The sequence below is a fragment of the Ammospiza caudacuta genome, chromosome 11, assembly GCF_027887145.1.
Source record: "Ammospiza caudacuta isolate bAmmCau1 chromosome 11, bAmmCau1.pri, whole genome shotgun sequence".
Lineage (NCBI taxonomy): Eukaryota > Metazoa > Chordata > Aves > Passeriformes > Passerellidae > Ammospiza > Ammospiza caudacuta.
The window spans coordinates 22,802,427-22,821,975 of NC_080603.1; the positions used below are offsets into that span (position 1 = coordinate 22,802,427).

General features: G+C 42.4%; 1 protein-coding gene across 2 annotated transcripts in view; it reads right to left on the reverse strand.

The window, feature by feature from the left end:
• Positions 1-19,549, reverse strand: part of NLGN1 (neuroligin 1) — a 376,495-nt gene that overhangs the window by 302,849 nt on the left and 54,097 nt on the right. Inside the window, exon 1 of one of the 2 annotated variants that reach the window (XM_058811940.1) lies at positions 7,685-8,074. The exons of the other annotated variant lie outside the window; for it this stretch is intronic. The gene's annotated coding sequence lies outside the window, so the exon portion shown is untranslated. Of the gene's footprint in view, positions 1-7,684; positions 8,075-19,549 lie in introns of those variants that run through there. 2 annotated transcript variants of the gene reach the window in all.

Here is a 19,549-nt window from a genome sequence, read left to right on the forward strand (position 1 = left end):
GAGATGTTTCATGTCTGTAAGAGGAAATCCTTGTCCTGAAACATGCCATGAAGCCAAGCAGGAACATGAGCAGTGGTACAGAGACCATTAGAGGAAAGATGAGGGTGAACACTGTGTTGGTGTGACACACCAGTTGTAAACATGGGCAGACAAACCCTCAGGAGATGCAGCACAAAATTCCCCATCTCTTCTTTTCTGTTTCCAGTTAGCAAGGGAAGCAAGTTCCAAATACAGTGTATTTTCTCTCAACTTGGTAGAAAAAAAACACCAGATTGATGGGATTTTGAGGAGCCTGGAGGGGAAGGTCTACCAAACTTAGATGACCTTTAGATCCCCCTTCCAACCCAATCCATTCTGTGAAATATTTTAAAACAGATACTGCTCTTGCATACTGTCCTAAATACTTTCTCAAAAGGATAGGATTTGCATGGGTTTAGCTCAACAAATAAACTGCATTCATTTAAAAAAAACAGGTGTATGAAATGATAATATATGAATGCAATATATAATTTGAGTAAGAAGGGTACAGCTCTGGTGGGGTTTGGTCAGATCCCACACGCCAGCACCCCCTCCACCTCAGAGCAGCCACAGGTCTGGTTACCCCACAAAGCTGCTCCAAATCCAGCCCTATTGAGATGCAGAACCTCTGCCAAGAAGGCCAACAAAGGTATGAATAAGACATCATCCTCATGGGCTCTCAGTCCCACCCCACGTTAGGATGAGATTACAAGGTTTATGTTACATGGGAACACAAACAACCCAGTGGAATGGATTTCCAGATGCTACAGGTTGTGCAAATATATCACTCCTAGATCAGAAAAAATTATTCCTGAGTGCCCTCACCTTGATTTAATATGATGTTTTGACCACTAGGTCTCATAACTAATTAGTGAAAAATATAGTATTTGAATATTGTAGCATAAAGTATTTGATGCAGTGCTTCAAAATTAGTGAAAAGTTGAATTTAAATGGGTAGATGTCATTAGAGTCCTTTAAATTGTGATGTATTTTTCAACTGCACCAAATTTTTGTTCTTTGCTGTTAGTGGGTATATTCACTAATGCTTATTAACACCTATTTTCATGATCAAAAATCACTTTGAAAAAATTCTGCATCTTTCTTTGCCAAAACAGGAAGACTTCTGATCAAAATTTTCTATTGCACTGTTTTTTAATTAGACAAATTAAGCCTATGAGGAGAGGATCTGTTAAGTCTTATAATCTTCCATTTACTCATATCAATAAATCATTTTTCTTAAAATAGTTCTACTTCTTATCTGAAGTAATTGTTTGTATTACCAGAAGTTGACTACAATTTTTTAATGCAGACTAGAGCTGTCTGACATTTTGCACAATAAGTAGGTAACGAAATGGTGATTTTACCCATAACAGAAAGAATGGGTAACTCTGTCACTTATGTGTAAAGTTTTAGACAGCTAAGTAATACAGATTTAAATTAAAAATGACAGATGCACTGGCTTGGAATATAATGGGCACTGAAGTGAACCTTTATTCCTTTTAGCAGCTTACAGTTAACTCTTAAATGGACCACACATTATCCTCACTTTTGAGTACTGTAACTATTCAGCTAAATGATCAAATGGCCATTCTGTTGGTGGCTGCTCTGTGCTTCAGGACAAAAAGATTCCCCGACCTACTGCAGAAATTCCACTGAACTCATGTTAATCAGAGGTCATCCCAGAGGAAAAAATAACCCAGATGTTTCTCATTGGAGAGCTTCAGTATCAAAATCTGTGTATTGCATTTCATCAGGTCAAGTGGGAGTTGCTTTGATTAATACTTCATAAAATATACACGTGCTTCTCATCTGATCACTCTAGCAGAATGTCCAGAACCCACCCAGAGACAGCTGAAACTAACTGTGCTTTTGTGGTGTCCTTCAGGTGATAAATCTAGCTACAGAATTGTTAACAAAGATCTTCACCTGATATATATTTGTGGCTCACGCTTGGTTCACTGGGGTTAATCGTATGAGAAAAATTAATTGGATGGTTTTGCCACCTTTATTACAACTATTATATCAACAATAATACTACCTTTAATGCTAGTTCAGCCCCTAAGGCAAGCTTTCATATCAGATTTATAAGATATCACCTTTGTATTTTCCTGGTGGAAATAGTAATTCAAGATAAAAAAAGCTGGAATTCAGATAATACCACTTCTTGAGGGAGAGCTCTGCAAACAAAGATGCTTGAATGAACTCAGATTTGTCCATGAATTGTTGTTCTAGCTGGATACAATACAGTAACAATTCCAAGCATACAAAACCCTTGTTGTAGAGCTAGATCAATAACCACCTCTTCAACAAGATGATTTTTTTTTTTTTTTTTAAGAAAAAGACCAGCAAACTTCCTTGTGGCAGAAAAATGAACCCATGCTTTTTTGTTCTCGATCAGATGGTCAAGATGGTCCCAATTTCATCAGGATAATTGAGATCAAGTTCCAACTCATCAGGAAATTCACAGACGTATAAACATAATTTGTTAATCACAAACCCAGCGCCTCTAACTCAGCTCTGAAAGTGCTCTTGACTGGTATTACCAGGCTTTCCACAACTGCAGAGAGCACACTACAACTTGAGTGCAATACTGGCATTAGAGGGATCTATCAGCTTGAAGAGGTTGTTTCCTGTGATCTAGCATTCTGTACATCTGTGACTTTACTTGCATTTGCTCCAAAATGAATTTCATGCTTAACTTGTTTTTCTTAATTAAACTTCCTTTAACAGTTTCTAATATGTGCATTATTAAAACTCATTAGTCCCATTCATGCCTGCCTGTCATTTTTGGCTTCATATTCATGTACCAAAGAGCTCTGCTGCTTTATATAGGAAGCAAATTAAATAATAAATATGAGAACTTGAACGTTTTATGAGTGTCAGTATGAGAAAGTGGCTGCAAGGCCCATAAGGTTTCACCAAAAAAAAAGCATTACAGCTAAAGCTAACATGCTGACACATCTCTGATCTATAAAGTCTGCAGTAATGGTAGCAGTAAAGTGTTGTGCCATAGATGGGGAATTTTTCTCTCACATGAAATAGAAATAGGATATAGCACAGACTATATTTACCGTTGTAAAAAAGTTTCAAATAAAATTTCCCAAAAGCTTAGAATATAACACCATTAAACCTCTACGAAGATTTACTCTTTCCATCTGACTTCATGTGCAGCTCCTATAATTCAGCTCCTTGTCCTCTCTCGATTTTCTGCCCCTGTCTGTGAGAAAGAGACTCGTTCCAGCTCCAGCAGCCATGCTCAGTGTCCCTGTGGTCATGTCCTGGTCACACTGACCACGACTCCAGTGACCAGAGGGTTTCCTGACCCAGCAGCTGCATCCCATGGTGGCTGCTCCAGGGCCCACATTCTACACAGAAATAAACCTTTATTGTGAAACCATAGAAGGAACAAAAGCCTCGTCCTGCAATGCCTGTTTTGCACAGGCTCGAGGATGTCAAAATATTCAGTCTATCTGTAAGGTTTCTCCTGACTAAATTGTCGTTTTCTCCTCATGAATATTTCTGACGCTGTGTGCCTACATAACACTTTACTGCTTTCAAGAACTGTTTTGGAAACTGGGGGACAGGGTTGGGAAGGCAAAAGTTAAGGAACAACTTTAAGTTCAGATATTGAACCTAAAAGCTTCAGACAAAATGTAATTAAATAAAAGTACAAAATGCAACATAAATATATTCCCTCATTAAATTCCCAGAACCAGTTCAACAAGTGAGCTAATGGCTTCTCTAGGCAGGATGTGATTGAGGAGATTTAGAAAACATCTTTTTAAATTGCCATTTAGGTTCTCTGCTTCGTTAAAGGAATATGAGTTACTTGAAATGCAATAGTTGTAAAGTGTCCTTGACCACTTTTATGATTTTACAGTCACGTGTTGCTAATTTCCAAGCATTACATTCTCCCTTAATATGGTGCAAAAGACCTAACCAAGCATCAGCAGAAGGTAACAGGCTACCCAAAGGCAACACTAAAACTGATTATGCAGAAAATATTATGAGGACAAAACAGAAGAATTCAACAAATGGGGTAAAGAGAACTCAAATTGCTTTTCCTTTAATGGCCTCATGTTTTATTTGACCACAACGGTGGAAAAGCCATGTTACCCTGCTGTGTGCAGCCCAGCTCTTTCCATGGCTTGGTAACCATGAGGATATTTACAGCACAGACTCCGTGCCCCCTGCTTTCCCACAGCTGCTGCTCCCTCACTCCACCTTTTGTTTCCTGGTGGGAAGTGCTGTGGTGGAGAGGGAGCGCAGCAAAACCCAAGCAGCCAACCAGGCACTCTCCATCCCCAGAGAGCACCCAAAACATAATAATGAGAAGTTTAATAGTTATGGAAACAAAGAATGTTGGAAAACACGTGGGGTCTTCAGAGGCAGGTAGAAACGAGCAGCTGAGTCACCAAGAAGCCAAAATTATTTCCCCCTGTAATTCTGCTACTTCAATAGTAGTCCTGGGGAATGTAATGTCATTATTTGTTATTACAAGCACAGGATGTGCTGTCAATATGCAAACCATGATGAAGTTTCTCCATTAGGTGGGGGTTTTTGTTTTGGTTTGGTTTTGTGCATCCCCTAACTCCCTCTCCCTCCCTTCCATACAAACTCTTGTGCAACACCTGGGTAGCAGGGCAGGCATCCCCTCTGAGTGCTCATGCTCCCTCACAATGCAGAGCTCAGAGCCAGGGCTACAGAAATGGAGACATGCCTCTAGAAAAGCCTGTATTTATCAGTCAGGACCTATTTTTTACCATTATCTATTATTTTATCACATGTTATACTTACCGTGGAGGGATATCTGGGACTAATCAGAGACTATATCATTTACTGGATCAGATTGATAACTGCCCATCCTTTATTAAAAGAATTCCACAGAAGTTTCTACTGGACCTCTAGAAAAAATGTTTTATTTTCATTATTTGCTTTCAAAGAATGTCTGTCTCCTTCTGCCCTTCTTTTTCCAGTATTTAATTTTTAAATAATTTCTTTTTCATGTGATTAAAAAACCATAATAAATATGACATCAAACAAATAATTCAGAGCTAGCCAAGGGTCTGTAATACAGCTTTATATCTCTATTACAAAGGAATGTATATTTGCTTTTAATAAAGAAAGGCAAGCCAATCCATTACAAACTGAGACCACATCTAAGCCTCTGCTTTCTTCCCTTTTCCCCAGACTCCATTTGAACAATTTGAGTGGCTAATGCTGGTGTGCATGCCAGCGGATATTAAAAATGTAAACTGATAAAAAATACAACTACCACCATTACCACGTTCAAATTCCTTCATTCACTTGCAAATCAATTTATCTGCCTACAGCCCTGTCCCAGTCTTTAAATAACCCTCCTCAGCAGACTGCTCCACCTCCAGCCAAATAATCCAGAGAAAACCCACTTTGTGAAAGATGTTTAAGTATCAACAGCCAGGATTTTATCTTCTTACCCTACTCTAGGAGAAGGGGTAAGATAACCAAAGCAGCATCAGGACAGCAGCTCCTCTCCTCGCTCCTACACCCACTGCCTCAAACAGCCTGAGCCACTCTCATGGCTTTCACTGCTGCCTCAGTTAATCACAAAACAGAGGTGTTCAGCCAAATCCTGCTTCCCAGCACACTTAGCATGATTACCCTCAGCCTCATTTTTCTTCCCACAGCCTGCATATGATCCGCAGGAAACGCGCAGGATAAATGGGATCTCTTTGTGGGTACCTGAGGATCTCCTAATAATTTACTGCAAAACTGCTTTTGCAACATCACTGCAATCTGTGGCCACAGCCTAAGGAAAAACGGTGTAATTTATCAAAAAGTAACTAAGGAGCAGTCTTTAACCCTGCACCAGTATTAGAGTTGGGCGGGGGGGGGGAGAAGAAAAAAGAAATAATCCTTCCCCACCACCATTCCCAAACATGGCTACTTAGCATTTGGCTCCCAATCTGCAAATCTAATTTCCAAGATGCAGAAGTGGTCTGCGTGTTACAGCTGTGGAGCCCACACAAGTCTCAGTGCAGTCAATGGGAATCAGGATCTTTGAAAATCAGGGCCCTGAATAATGGGCTCTATTTTTAAATGCTCATTTATACCGTGCATGGGTCTTTCTCTTGTCAGGTGCCTGCAATAAAGTACGTGCAATTTCATAAGTATCCTTTACTTTGACTAAGCCAGTCCAGAAAAGTAGGGGAAAATGTCCCAAAGCTCACAGTACTGTTCTTTCAGCAATAACAATAGTCTGTGGATGCACCAAAAACGCTGCTACTGTAAAAAACAAACAAACAAAAATACCGACCTAGGTCTTAAGGGAGCACGAAAAGGTTACTGTGAGCATTGCCAAAAATACATGGTTTTGGATGTGAATTATCTCTGAATTTACCAGTACAGTCTTGTCCCACTAAGGCTCTGAATAAATGCAAATATTGCCACAGTGGATGGCAGCACTGGCAAAAAATAATTCCTAAAACAATTTCTTACACTTATGCTGAGAAAAAGAAAAATCTGCTTCATTTCAAATTCACAGAACATGTAAACGTGCTAAAAACATTCACTTTGATATTTATAGCTTCTATAAGGCATATTTCCATTTTATACTAGTGGATTTTAATGCCATAGTTGTTAGAGCTAAAACAAACTGGCCTTCCAGAATGCAAACCCAGTGTCAAACTAACATGATATTCCTTCGAAAGGTCAGCAAATTTACAGAACGAAATGGCCAGTCCAGATTGTGTCACCTGCACCAGCAAGAACACAACACTATAATCAAGCTCCGGTTTGTTTTATTTAAACAGTTATTTGAATGTAATTGCTCTGAAACCATATGCATCGTTAAAACGATTCCAGATAACATCCTTTCTCCTGATTCCAAGGTAACTTTCTGCCTTTAATTATAAGTCAATTAATATTAAGTAATTTGACTGATTAATTTTAATTAAACCTGTTGAAAATTGATTTTCCTTTCGCAAGTAGAGATGATGCTCTAGTGCGATCATCAGGAAAGGAGGATGGGGGGGGGGGGGGAGGCGGACTGGAATGGGGGGAAGGAGAAGAACCAGCGCTCAGCACCAGGGCGAGAAAGAAGATGTCTGAAGAAACGAGAGGAGCCCTCCCCCGACAGGCCCGGCCGCGGGGGCTGCGGGAGGCACCGGAGCGCCCGCGGAGCTGCGCGCCCGGCCCGAGGCGGGCGGCGGCCCCGGGGCGGCGGGCGAGGGAGGGAGGGAGGCAGGAAAAGTTGGCCGGGGCGGCGGCGGAGGGTGCGGGGGGTGCGTGCGTGAGCGAGCGCGAACGCGTGTGTGCGGATGGAGGTGTCCCCGCGGACACCCCCGCAGCCGCTCCCGCTCCTGCCGCGCATCCCCGCGGGCGGGCGGGCTCCGCTCGGGCTCGCAGCCGCCGCAGCCCCGCACCCGCAGCCCCGCACGCATCCCCCCCCCGGCCGCGGACACGCACACACGGCCGGGAAACCGGCCCTGCCGAGCGCCCCCGGGCTCAGCCCCGCAGCCGCCCTGCCCTGCCCGGGGCCCCGCTCCATCATCATCCCGCGGTCCCTCTCTCCATCCCTCTCTCCTCCATCCCGGCCGCCCTGCTGCATCCCGGCCCGGCCGCCCCCTCCCTCCTCTCCATCCCGGCGCGGGCTCGCCCCGCACGCCGGGAGCATCAAAGTATTTACCAGTTCACGGCCGCTTTCCCGCAATCGCAGCCGAAGCTGTAATCCGCTGGATTCGCCTCCTCCGGCTCTCCCAGCCGCTGGGAGCGGGAGGGCTCCCGGTAACGCTCCGGACACTTCCCAATTATAGCGATTTTTATATATTTTTCTGCCCTTTCCTGGGATCGGGGCGCGGGAAGGGGGGGCTGGAAATCCCCATCCGGAATCCAGCCTCATCCGTGCCGAGCCACCTCCATGTAAATCCGACCATCAGGCAGGCAATGGAAATGATCAAACGCTACTTCTCTCCGTCTGCAGGCAGATAATCCCACTAATCCAATAGATCTCCCCCGATCCGAAAGTGCCCTCCAGACGAATCCCTCTCGCTCGGTGTCCGGCGGGCGATCGCGGAGCCGCGGCCGTGCCCGGAGGGGCGCGGGAGATGCGCGGAGGGGCGCGGAGGGGTGTTAATCTTTTTTGGCTCCTGGATGCACGGCTCGCTCAAACCGCCGAGATCCCTGCTTTTTCCCCTATTACACGTTTCCACTCCAAATTGCTGCTGGATGAAAAATGGTACAAAGATACCCCCAGCGGCGGCGCGGCGAACAGCGCGGGCAGCCCCGGCCCCGCACCGCCCCGCACCGCCCCGGGCGGACCGGCCTCCGGGGGGACCCTCCCGCAACGCCCCGGGGCCGCCGCGGGGCTGGGGGGTCCCTCCGGTGGCCGCGGGCAGCGGCACGGAGAGCACGGAGCCCCCCGAGCACCGGGGCACGAAGGGATGCCGGAGCAGGGTGGAGATGCTGCGCACACACCTGCGTGCCGGTGGGATGCTGCCTCCTGCTAAATTGTACCCAAACTGTGTAATTTGTGCCTAGTCTATATAGAGAGATGTGGATTGCACTCAAATATTTCACACGGGTGTGATTTAAGATGAAGCCATGGTCTGTCTTACTCGGATCATCGCTGTCTGCACACAGGATATAAGTGACTCTTTTTGTTTCCCCTTTGCTGTTTCTTGAAATTTTTTACTTATTTTTCATTGCTTTCTCTCTATTTCTAATTGAGGAATAAAAGTATACTCTGACCCTAGCCCTCATGCTTTCTAGGATCACATCAGACAATGAAAGTTGACGACTCAGAGGATGTGGGGAGAAAGGAAGGCCAGATCAGAAGGGAAAGGAGAATAGCCCTTTGAATGCTGATAGGTCTATTCATTTTTAAGAACAGCCACAATCACACATTAAAACATCCCGAGTTAAGCCTCTTGCAGAGAGCTCATTAACATCTCCTGTTATTTTAGGAGAGGCTTCCCTTCACATTGTGTTTAAGATCTGTATTTTTCTCTGCTAACAGGCACCTCAGGTTAAAATATTGACACTAACCAAGCACAGCAAACCCACTCATGTTTCCAAGCCTACAGCCCCAGGCAAGGTCTGGAGGTGCCCGAAAATTTGATAAGCTTTTACACCCTCACCTGAGAGCACATCCCAGTGGAGGGAAGGTCAGTCCCAGCCATGCTGGGCTATTTATGTCTCCCTGTTCCACTGAGGACCTGGATCTAAATGCCCATGGCAGGAATTCATCCCGTGACATTCCCATGTACTGGAATAATCCTGTCCTGGGCACATTTTTTGCCTGTCTCAATAACTATTCCAGTCCATGGTTAATTAGGAAAGTCCAGAATCCTTCAGTACTCTGAAATTTAACTCTTGCTGTCGCCAAAGGCATGCAGCTCTCAGGTAGAGGAGGGAAAGGCAGGACATCCTCTGCTGACAGGGCAATCCCATGAATGTTGTTATGTTAGTCTCAAGGGAATACTACATGGGAAAAAAAAAGGTTTCAAAACTAGAAATGAAATTTGTATATGGAAATCAATCACTTGCCACCAGCCACAGATCAACCAACAGCCTAAAAACTATCACCGAAGAGGCAATACCAGGTGAGATATTCTGCCATTCTTCATCTGCACAAAACTCTGGAGGAGCTTTATCTTTGGGTTGTTCTTTATACTGAAAAGCAAGAAATAAAGGTGAAATAAAATATCAGCACTCTCCTCGTCACTAGATAAGCCACTGGAATCCAAGTGTGCAAAATTTTATACTGCCTCCTTCAAGGACGGAGAATCCTGCTTGGGTTCCCTGAGCCAGCACATGAACATCTCCTTGGAATGCTCTGACTGTCATTTGAGCAGATGATCCCCTCCTAACTGTGGGGGGAAATCAACCCATTTATCTCTTTACCATGCCTTTTGTGGGTGGCAGGAGCTGACAATTTACACCCAACTTGCAACAATCCCACCTTTGGCCACCAAGTCTCCATCTGGTCCTAACCCATCTCCACTTGAGCAGAAATGGCACCAAATTGTTGAGCATGTTCAGTTGTTCTTCAACTCCCTCTCACAGCAGAGATGTGTGATACCACTTCATTCACTCACCACTTTTGCTCTGACCTGTCCCCAAGGTTGGGGTCCCTTTGCAGAACTCTTCCACTGTTTTTCACTCTGCCTCCCTGCACTGTGTTCAAACATTTCTCCCTCCTTCTTCCCTCCAGGGGCCACAATAGCTCTCCTCTCATCCAAAATACTGCTGGGGAAAGAGGGATACTGAATTGTGGGAGGGAACAAGATGTATCTCCAGCTCTAGAAAATTGCACAGGTCCAGGAAGGGATATTTGGCTGGGAAAACAAAGTATAGGGCCAAATGCTCTATACAGACATGGGATAGCAATAGCTGAGCCTCCATATGTGGTAATAATAGATTATATTCTAATAAAGTAAAATAATACATGACATTCCTGTATCCATGCAGTGTCTGATTCAACCAGCAGTTTACAACCAGGACATCCTTGCCTGTGAAAGCTAAGTGGCTTGCACACACACTTTTATATATGTAAATATAAATATTTATATAAGCTTGGAACTGCATGATCTTTAAGGTGCTTTCCAACCCAAACAATTCTATGATATACACATTTATGCCTACATATAAATGTGTAAAGAGTGTTTAAATTCATTTGGAACAAGGGAAGAAGTGCCTGTAATTGATTTAGAACTTTGTTTTAATACCCTGCATGTCAGAAAGAATTACACTTTCCTTGCAATCTAGGGAATGCAAAACTGGTTTAAAGACTGGCATTATTTAATATTTAGCTCGGCTGAGTTTTGATAGGGTTGTGTTATCTGCATTTATTGAAAGAATGAGGAGAGAGCTAAATTTCCAAGGACTGAAAATCCACAGAAATTTCAAAGGCCAGTATCCTGCAATAGTCTAAAATTCCCCTCTGCTTCATTTTCTCTATTTTAAGAACATGAAACCCTTCATACAACCCTCATTGTAAGCAACTAACCTCCAAAAAGAGCAAAACATACAATCAAAAGCTAAAAAGAAGAAAGAAGCTCCCAACTAGCTATCCAAGGTAAAATGCACATTGAGGTACATAAAGTGTGCACCAAGGCTTTGAAGGTAGGCAAGTTTTTGATGCAACACAAGTTTCATGAGCTATTGAAATATGTAGCTTAAGACAGGCAAGTTTTTCTTTCAAATATAAATTTTATCGGATTGTGTTTCTCAAAAAAAATTAACCTTTCTAATAGGTAGAACAGGTGGAACTGTTTACATACACAAAATACTAAATATTCATTAAATTGTTTGTCTCAAGACAGCTCATTAAGTTGTGTGTTGCAATAACTTTGTTAAATATTTTCTTTGATTTCACGAAACCAAAGATTGCTCATCTCTGTGCATTTATATTGGTTAGATTGCCCGGATTGCCAGATCTTTAATGAAATTATAATGCCTGCCTATGAGCTGCTGTAGTTAGCTGTAGCTGCTGAGTTATTGCCATTCATTTGGTTGAACTTTGCCAAGAAGAGCCACTTAAAGAGGCCATCCCTCTTCAGGGAGCATCTCCACAAAGATGCCCTGACATCTGCACAAAGGGCCCTGACAGCCCTTCAGGCACTCCAAACATGGCTATCATTTGCTTTATTGTATTGTTCTTTTATACTAAAACAACTACATTTTAAAAAAATACAATTCTTTGTTGTGCGGCAAAGGGCTCACTTGAGACTGGTCAGAGTTTCACATATCAAGAGTCAAGAAAATTAGCAGCACTAGTCTGAGTGCTCTGACTTTAGCTGCCTCTATTCCTCACAAGTCCCCAATACTCCCATCCCCTATGGCCTCACCACCACCTCTGCTGCCCTTCAGTGCTCAGGGACACCCATCCTCTTCCTCCCACCCACGATGGGAGCCCTGCATTTTGTGCACAAATCTGGTGGGATTTGTATTCTGACATCACACAGGTCGTCCTTGGTGACTTTCGCTTTTTATCATTAGCACCCTGCACTGGGGTGTTTAATTGGCTATGTTGTATCTCTGCACTGTAGATTTATTTTGCATTTTCATTTAATTAACAGCCATGACCAGTGGCCTGATGGATGGCAAAGCGTTCTGTGAAGTAGAATCCTACTGGATTAAAAGCTTTGCTGGAATGTTTCAAACTCCCATTCAGCCTGAACTTCCCAAAAGCAATTTTGTGTAAAGTACAGCATTTCCAAAACACAGTGCTAGAGGACACGAGAAGAGGAAGCAAACAGGACCCAAGGATGACACAAACCCTGTTCCTACAGACTCACCCCTCTCCAAGTGTTGACTGGATGCTCAGATCCAGCACAATCCACCCGTGTTTATTCTGAGAGTCAGAATTTCACGTTCTTTTGGGTGCTGTTAAAAGACAGATATTGATAAAAAAAGCCATTGCCAGTGTTCTTACTGGAACTTAATCAGTAGATTACAACACATTACAACACTGTGCTTGCCAGGGAACTCTGAATTAATTATAAAATCCATTTCCTTGTTTATGTGGCTGGGAATACATTTAGAGAGGAGTTTTATGACTTTGTTCCTTCCCAAAATTTCAGTTATTATTTGAAGCCATAATCCAGAAGTACCTTGGTTTGCAGTGACCCAGTAGAGGAAACTATGGGGCTAGACTTTGTTTTTTTAAATTATGGAAAGCATTTAGACAAAGAGTTTTCTGTTCATATTACGTGAAAAGCAACCAATTTCTAGTTTTTTTAATTAAATTAGTTGAAGCCTAATGTTGAGTACACACTGTATTCTACTTCCAACGTGCTGAGTTTGAAAGCACACAGGGACATTCCCTGATGGAGCTGCTGCTTTGAGTCTCTATTACATGCAGTTTATATTCATTTAGACCCAGCAAGCAAATGACAGAGAGCTATGGGCCAACTTCATGAGATGAAATGGAAGTCAGAGGAACCTCATCAGAGAGTGTTCTTCCCTAATACTTAAACTCAGTAAAAAGAAAAAAAAAAAAAGAGCATGTGACCTGGATTGTCAGCATTTGCAAGTATAAGCAGTGAATTGTTCCCCACATGCTTTTGCTGTGGCACACCTTTTCCTTTTTCACCAGTCACTTTCCATAAGCAAGGAAAGCTTGAACCTCTGTGAATTAAGACTTGCTGGAACCCTGACACTCTCTGTACTGACAGAGCATTTTAGGCCCTTATTTAAATCAGTCAGTAATAAGATGACTGTGAAATACATCATGATTTTACTACCAGCCTCTCTTGGCATGTGTTTGCCTCCAGTTAGGATTGCGCCGATAACTTGGTGACCGATGTAATTAGCCTGGCTCTCATCATGGCTACTGGCCAAAAGAGCCGAGGATGTGCCCTAAATTTTCTGTTCAGATGCACCAAATAACATGATCCATTAATTAAAACTCAGGCAGTTGCAGTTAATTCCTGACAACCGAAAAAGATGCAATTTGAAAACACTCCTAAAGAGCAGTAAATCACTTCCAATCTGCTTGGTGTGAGCTGCATCTGAAAGAGGCTGGGGTGTGCTGGGCTTTGGGTGCTGGGCTGGGAGCAGGGACAGAGCCCCTGGAGACCTTGAGCAAAATCTTTTATCTCTCCTGCCTTTAACTCTGTCTAATCCAGTTTGATTTTTTTATCACCAGGGCAGAAACAATCTTCCCATACCAAGGAGAAGGGGGAAGGCATGGAGGGATTCCCAAGCTGGGGAGGAGAGGGAGGTCAAGAGGCAGCCTCTGCCAGCCCCAGCTGCTTGGCACTGACCCATCCATGCTCCTGCAGGGAATTGAGAGACCTCTGAAAGAGCCCAGGCATGCCAGAGGGTTGTGTGGGACCAACTGGTTATGTGGAGGAGTCAATATGAGGAGTGCTAATGAAATTCTGCCAAAATTAGCCATAGGAAATAATGAGCAGGGCGGGAAAACACTTGATAAAGGACACACTCCTGTATTTTGCAGGCATTAATCAGCATCATTGGTGATGGGAAGTCCAGGAGATGATATCAATATGAAAATAACATTGTACAAATATTCTAACACGTTCACCTGCTTATCTTTGCAAGTCTTAAAGCTTGTCATGTCTGGGAATCTGATTCACTGCACAATGACAAATGACACAAAATTGACATGTACAGGCAAGAACACGCAGGCAAAGCAAGGAGAACAGAAATTTCCAATGATCTCCAAGGCAAAGACACCTGAAGAGCTCCTGAACTGAAGGACCCAGAGACGCACCATCTCTGACTGGCAATGAGAGGGGCAATAATCCTTCTGAAAATACAACTACTTCTAAGAAAATAAACTGAAGGCAAGTCAAATCACTTGTGATTTCTGAAAATCTCACTGTAGTGTAAGCAAGCTGTTCTTTACAGCTCAATAATACTATTTCTCTAAAATCTAGCAGTCCAAATGATTTAATAGCAAAGCAGCAACATCAAAATTCTTCATTGTAGCTGTCTAATGGGTGCATGTTTGGTTATGAGCCTTTGTGTCTCTTGCTGCACACAGACACGGGACAGCACCAGATCTACATGGTGAGGCACCCTGGAAAACTGGACACACCAACAGCACCCCTGCTCTATGCAGAACATCTGCAGATACCTCTGTCTGCTGTGGCAGGAGCAATATAACCTCAGGAAGCCTCAGCTATCATCCATGTGGGCACACAAGGAAGAAAAAGTAAAATATAAAGAAAAAAATAAAAAAACCTCCCAGCATTAGAGAAAGTGCAGCAGCCTAGAAGTCTATTATTTAATTGATGTCATAACCCAGGAGAGTCTATGATCCTCTCTACACCATGGTCATGCCACAGAGTGCTCTCTACGTGGACTTTGAAACTGCAGCTGTTTTTTATAGCAAGATAAGCTACAACCATCTGAAAGTTAAACCTAGACAAATACTTTGTAATACTCATCTGTGGCTGAAGTGAATCCCACATCCAGAAAGACATGACTTTGAATTTTAATTTTCAAATTTCTAGGTCTTGATTGCAGAATACTACTTTTTCTCCCCTCACATCTGGCATTTGCAGAATATAATGAACAATATCTCTAGAATTCAGAATTAGCAAAATACTGCTTAGTCTCCTCCTGTGTGCCAAACCTTGGCATTCCCTTGCTGTAGAAAGTGAGCACAGTGGTTCTCAAAAACTAGTTTCTTAGGCAAATGAAAGAATTCTCTAGTTTTCTATTTCTCAGACTTCCTTTCCTATTCCAGACAACTACAACACCCAAATTTCCTATTTCTACTAATTATGATGCTATAAAATTTTTGCTGGCAAACGTTATTGTTCCAGCTGAGAAATTTATTCTTATAGCTGAGAAAAAAAACTCCCGCAGCCCCTCCGAGGTGTGTGCATCAGCCAGTAGAGGGTGCAGGAATTGTGGCTGCATTCCCCACAGCCTGAGCCGGCTGCTGCTGCTGCTCCAGCTGCTTCCTAAGGTGGGCAAATAAAACAAAATACCTAACTCTGTGTAATGGGTCAGTTCAGAATTAAATAATATGTACAAATTGAAAGGCATCTGTTTTTCCCAGCTTTTTGTTTTCTCTGCTCACAGCTGTTCTCAGTGTTCACAGTGATGCTGGGCTTGTGCTGCACACGTGAAATTCAGACTGCAAGGGAGGCTTGCAAGCTCACACTGGAAACCTAAGAGATGTCTGGATGACATTTTTATAGTCACAGGATTTTTTTTAAAAAGGGGCATCTCCTATCAATAAAAAGGTTTATTCTTTTATCATTCAGGCTTCAATCAAACAAACTTCCACTGAAACAAACCAGGAAAGGTGATGTCAGGTAGGGAGGGGTTAAGAAGCATTTGTGTGCAGAGGGGATGTTGCAGCAGCCCTTGTTAAAGGAAGAATTCTGCCTTGTTAAAAGGAGAATTACCCCAAGGCAGCATTTCCTCCCTCCCCAGCCCCCTGTGGGTTACACTCCTGGGTGATGGGGCTGTTGGTGGGCAGTCCCAGCTTCACAGAACTTTCAGAGCAGATTTGTCCATATTTTGCAGTGGGGCTGGCACAGATGTGTGTGAAACATCTGCAGGAGCCCATGAGCACACCTGCTACAGTCCAGAGTTTCACATCTGCAATTCCACTGGCAATGCCTGCTCTACCCAACTGCCTTGGAGTCTGCTGAGGCCAAAATAAAACACTGGGATTTAGGGGGGATTTAGGCCATGGGAGCCTAAGCCCAGTGTTTCAATCAGCCTAAAACTCTGTTAGAGTCAGCTCAGCACCAGAAGAATCAATGAAAACACAAGGTTGAACTTGGCAACTCTGAATCACAGAGGTGAGCAACCATCAAGGAATGATCACAGTGTAATAATCACAAGATACAGAGCATGAAAGGGTTTTTGACAGGTGAAAATGAACACATTTACACCACATGCAGCTAAAATTTGAGTCTAAAATGAAAGATATAGTTTTCTTTTTGAGCAAAAATTTGTTGATCTAAAGACCAAAACAAAAATTCTTGTCTCTTCAGCATGTACTACATAACTGACAATATCTTTCAGCATTGTCTGATGTTTGATTGCACATTACCTTTCAAAGATTAGACAAGATAAATCACCTTGCATTAGCACACCTATCTGACAAAACGACATCTCAGAGTGGCTTGATAAAATATGATGGCAAATTTTACAGGTCAATAATCCCTGCCTGGTATGAGCAAAATCAGCGTTGTCCACTCCCTACCTACAGAGCTATCAGCAGTGGAAACAACCCAGCAACATCTCAAATGAAATGTCTCAAATCTCAGAACAGTCCCTGCAGCCATCCAGTTCATCAAAGTAAGAAACAAGCTGAGGAGAGCTCATGTTCAATGATGCTCTGAGGGAAAATGACTGCCTGGCATCAGCGCTGGAAGTAGGATGTGGCTGACTGATGATTTCGGATTGGTTTTTTTGAAAATACAGGGTAAATTGAGTAATTTGAACCAATCATGGAATATATTGTGCAGCACAACATTCTTCTACGCTGCAGTCTCCCTTCTGGGAAATCTGGAGTGGTGGGGGGTACATTTATCAGGAAAATAATGACCCCAAACAGACTCCTTGAAGCCTAAGGTGGTTTTTTTATAAGAGGACTCAAGGGAACTAATTAGGAGGAAATAGCTCCTCAATGTCCTGAGTGAACTCCCACTGAGAAAATAAACAATTTACTGATTCATGCAACTCCAGACATCCAAAGATAGTCATCTTTATGACATGTTTTTTGCAAATATAGAACATAGAATGGCATGCAGAGGCACTGCTTCATAATGACAGGTGTATATATTCAGGGACAGACACTTATCATCATTATTTGAATTTTTACCCTTGAATTTGCAATTAAGATATGCCAAAGAGGTGTATAGTCCTGTATATAATTCAAAAATTAAGTTAAAAAGTTGAAGTTACTTTCTATCTATTCTTATAGCCTTTAACCAATCTCCTCACTATGTTCCATTCATTCTTTGGAAAATGGGAGGTGCTGGAGTTTTGGGTGTGGGCAAATTGTCAAGGAGCAAAGGTTCTAGAACCAGCTTTGAAAACCCTCAGTTTTGCAAATATGGAATCTGTTGGGTCTTGTCCCCAGAAGAGAAAGCCAAGAATTTTGATCAAGAAAGGAATAAAGCCCTGAGAATGGAAAAGAGCAGCAGTTCCAAAGGTACAGACACACAGAGTGTCAGAGGGAGAGCTGGCAAGAACCAAGGACAGCACATGAATATTTAGACTGAGCATCAGCAGAAACGTCCTGTCAGTGTGATGTGTGCAATCATCCTAAGGGAGGTAACTGAAGCTTGTTGCTGACAACCACCACTTTTCAGCATTTCGGGCTGGCAGCTCTGTTTCTACACCAAACATCCCCATCAGTACTTTCATTCTATGGTAAACAAAAGAAAAATGTGTGTAGTTGATACCATCAGCAATGGGCCTATACGAAATAGTTTTGCATTGTGAGAAGCTGAAATGGAAAGAAATGAAGAAGTGAGATGGGGCCCCCAGCATAAAAGGGACATGGACCTGTTGGAGTGAGGCCAGAGGAAAACACAAAGATGCTCTGAGGGCTGGAGCCCCTCTGCTCTGGAGCCAGGCTGGGACAGCTGCGAGTGTTCACCTGGGGAGGAAAAACTCTGAGAACTTAAAGCCCTTTCCAGAGCCTAAATGAGTTACATGAGAGGTGGAGAGGGACTCTGAACAAGTGATAGGACAAGGGGGAATGGTTTGATTGTGCTTCCACAAGGTGGAATAGAAGCTTATGATAATTGGTGATTAAACATAACTGTGGCTAAAAGTTCTCACATTTGTTAGGACAGTATCAATAAATTTTGAAAAAAAAAATCTGTAAGTTTTTAGTGTATTAAACAGAATTATTGAGGACACCAAGTATAATAAACATTGTCCACATGTTCTAGGTTGTATTAGGTTCCATAAAAATATCATGATCGAGAAAGGATTATATATGGTACAAGATATTGCTGCAATTAAACTAACCTGGGCACAATGTTCACCTAACAATGCCTTGATGGAATAAGGTAAAAATGTGAAAGGGGGAAAACAATTATTCATCTCTGTCCTCTTTGTGTTTGGGGCACATGAGTAAAAATTTGGGTGAAAATTATTTGAGATCTACAAAATGTTGCTCATCAAATCAACGTTAGAATAAATTGCATCTGGCTTGTGAAAGAATTTTACTAGAAGGAAAATTTAGAGACTTCATTCTGAACTAGATAGCACCCAAAAGAAGATTTATGTATTATAAGGTCTATGCCATTGTACATTGGAGAAACATGATTGCATACAACTTCCAATTTCACCCTCCTTTCTGGGCAGTTCTCAGAAAAAGCCATCCAAACCAGCAGTCATTTATCTTTGATTTAAGCACAATTTGATGCCTGCTTAATATACACATAAGTAATAATTCAAGACAGCACAAAATGTGCATTTGACAGGCTTCCAAAGGACACCAATGCATTTTAACATTTTTGCATTTCCAGGCATAAATTCACAGGGGGCCTCTCACAGGAAATGACTTGAAAAATTCTGTGCACTAATATGCTCTCTACAAAGTACTCATTTGTTCAGTGTTTTAAGCAGCATGTTCTTCATTCTTTATTTCCTGTAATGCTTATAGGATTGTGTTATTCAGAGACCCTGTCACTATTTACCTGTACTTCAGCATCAAAATACCCAAAAACTGGGGATTTGCAGGATTTTTCCACTGTAAGATTGTAATGATGATAATAATCTACAGAAACTCTCTATAAAATATGACTGACAAAACTATGCCTTAGAGAGCAATGTTTAAATAATAATATACACACATAATGTCATTGTTATATTGATTTATACAGATGTGACATTACCTACACTTTATGTGAAAGAAAAACGACAGTTAATAAAAAGGAAAATCTTGTCATATAACTTATTAAATCAAGGAAAAATCTTAAACCAGTGTTGAGCAACACATATACACAATTCTCATCTCACACCTGCCTTCTGAAACATCCCCAAAGCAAGCATTTTATAAATAAAAGAGCAAACCAGCTCCTAGACCAAACTTCCT